Raw genomic sequence first — 3,208 nt, 5'->3', positions numbered from 1 at the left:
GAGAAGACTTCTTCAAGTTCACAGCACACAGTTTAACCACATGCCTTCGCGCTCACAAGACGGTGATGAAAAAAATATGCCACAGAAAAGCGTTGCGAGTTCAGAAGAGCAAATACCAAGGAGAAAAATTTGTTTTAGGACTAACACAATAATGTATTGATCACAAAAACATTCGCAGACGCTCAGTGAGGTTCATGCGGCATATATATGATAGCGTTAGTTTGCTGCACCATGTTACATGATTGTTATCTCCAATGTAAAAAATTGAGACCAATCACGTTTTTCATTTACTTGCTTTGCGCTATAAATTTCGTTTTAGGTACCTTAGGCTACATAGGGTGTCCTGTAGGCATCGGCATTTAGCTCAAGCGAAGATATTGAGTTAAATTTTACTACCAATGCCATTCCAAGGGAAGGAAAGCGTAGCAGGGGGCGACAGAAAGTTAGGTGGGCGGATGAGATTAAGAAGTTCGCAGGGGTCAAGTGGATGCAGCTAGCACAGAACCGGGTTAAGTGGAGAGATATGGGAGAGGCCTTCGCCCTGCAGTGGGTATAATCAGGCTGATGATGATGATGATGATGATGATGATGATGATGATGATGATGATGATGATGATGATGATGATGATGATGACCAATGCCATGCTGTCAGACGAACTGAAAATCCCATGTTCAGGGGCTTGCGATTGATTTTACAAGGGTCCTGAGTGTTAGCCACATCACGCTTCCATACGAATGCAGCTGTCCAAGTTGACAGCTCCTTCCGAAACAGCGACGCCCTGTGGTTTCGTGACTTCCGTCATTCCACCAAACAGCCACACGTCCGAAGACTACTACGATGAAAGAGATATAAGCGCCCGCAAGCCAGGGCTCCTCCAACCATTTAATGTAAGGTGGTGTCACCTGCCAACGATCTCAAGCAAGATGTATGTTCACGATTCTTCTAGCCTGCTAGGCTTCAGATGTGGCATGTAAGGATACTGATGATTATCACCTGCCAGCTACCGCCTGCCAGAAGCATGCCCATCAATTTTCGAGGCAGCAAGACTTCAAATAGTCGATGCTGATTCCTACCGACAATTCTGATTGACATGGAGATATGCTCTCGCACTGAAAATCTACCAGAGCCGTGCTCATGATCTTTCAAGAGTCCGAGGCTTCAAACTGGGCATGATTCCGATGCCGCAGACGGACAATTTTCTTCTTTCAAGAATGATTAAAGTATAACCCGTCATTGGAAAGGAATGAAGGAGGAAGACACCCTCCGCCTACTTCAAGACTTGGTCTTAGGCAGCATTACCAAGTGCTCCCTTAACAATAGATAAGAATCGTTGAAAGGACGGCAATTCACACCATCATAAAGGGAGACTATAAAAACGCCGTATACGTCGCATTGAACACAACAGAGCATCTTTTGGCAATCGAGGTACATACTCCGTCTAGGAGCTCAAGGAGGTGGTACTGGAGAGTTAAAGCTAACTAACAACAATGCAGCTTGGTAGGAAAATCTTGGGAAGCGTGTGGCTACGGCAGGCATTAAAACTGGTAAGAGCAATTCCCGAAGTGCCGGCAGCTCAAAGAGAAAATATCCACGTAAATCCGATGTCCAGATGCATGCACCACGAGTGGCAGAAGTGTATACTGAAAGCCAGATTCAAAGCACTCGTAAAACAGCTATCAGAACACCAAGATTTCATCCACGTTGACATCGGGGCCTCTGCCGAGGCAGGCAGGTTCACGATAGCCGCGGTCGACAGTCAGAAGAGCCCAATTATCCGAGCTTCGCCCTATGTTAAGACTCTGTCTAAGCAGAATCACTGGTCGTTGCCTACACCATCAAGAATCAAAATCAAGAGGGGAAGTCATCGAATGCAGTGATGGACTCGCGATAAGCCTGCAGAGGATAACATGCTGAAAGCTGCATGGAAGGAGGACAGCAACACTATTTCATACACTCTCCCACTCACCATGCCGTATAACATAGACACCTGGACACAAAGGTCATGAGGGACATGAGGTAGCGAATGATATAGCACGAGCTCTCACAAACCAGGCGGATTGCTATCTTCGCCGCCCCCCCCCCCCCCCCCTAACGAACCGTGTGGTGATAAACTAGAAAGAATGAATTTTGCACCACCACACAAACAAATATTGTCCTCACACGCTGAAGAAGTATGAAGGCAAAACATTTCATGAACTTCATAATTTGAACAAAATTAATCCAACAAAATACCCATTTTATTTTCACTGGTGCGAAGCAAGGCCCCCGCTCTACCATAACTCCTGGAAATGTCATGAGAAACCTGATAAAAAACTAATAACGCTAGGTCCGACACAGGAGCAGCGGGAGACGGCCATGACCAGCTACAAGATGGGTCAGCAAGTCTGGATAATTCAGCCTGTCCAGAAGTCAGCTGCCGCCAGCGAAGACCTGAACTTATGGTTACCGAACACCTAGCTACTGCAAATAATTAAAAAATGTTTCCTCTCTTAGTAACGCCCTCGTGTTAACGAGAAATTTTATTCAAGGCGAACAGAGCGCTCCTTCAAAATCGAACCCATAAATATCAAAAAAAGGTCAAAGGCTTTTTGCGCCTTCGGAAAACACTAGAGCTGTGCTTAGGGAATTAATCGTTGAGCACAGTGGCAATACTTTGTTTTGTACGCAATTCATGGGTACAAGGAATTCGCATCGAACTTTACCTTATTTAGTTCACATCTGAAGAAGGCTACGTACATAAGCGTCTGTCATCACTTTCAACCTCAGTACATGGAACATGGTACACTCAGGGCGCATAACGACAAAACAGTGGTCAAAGTACACAGGTAATTTAGACGCAAACTAAACCGTAGAATAAGATATTGGGCCTCATAAGCATAACGACCTGTCGATTGTCGGCATATACATTTAACTATTCCTAAGCACTAATCCACCCCCTAGTTAATAAACTCAACGACACGAACGTCGCAACCAGTGGGCGACTATAGTGGGCCAATAATCATCCGATAAATGAAGCTCAAGTCACGATTCAACATTTACTAATGAAATACAACTAGCAAGAATAGAGCTACCACCTGTATAACGCTACAAAATTCTTTCCTCAAGATAATGGAGCATTGGGACCACACAATCAGGCTCTTCGCTTTCAGCATCTTTAACTACACAAATTACCATTTTCTTTCATGTGTTACGCACAGACGTCATGCT

This window comes from Amblyomma maculatum, chromosome 1, assembly GCF_055883805.1.
Source record: "Amblyomma maculatum isolate TAMU_Amacu chromosome 1, ASM5588380v1, whole genome shotgun sequence".
Taxonomy (NCBI): domain Eukaryota; kingdom Metazoa; phylum Arthropoda; class Arachnida; order Ixodida; family Ixodidae; genus Amblyomma; species Amblyomma maculatum.
The sequence above is the reverse complement of the archived record's forward strand: the minus strand, read 5'-3'. Positions refer to the sequence as shown.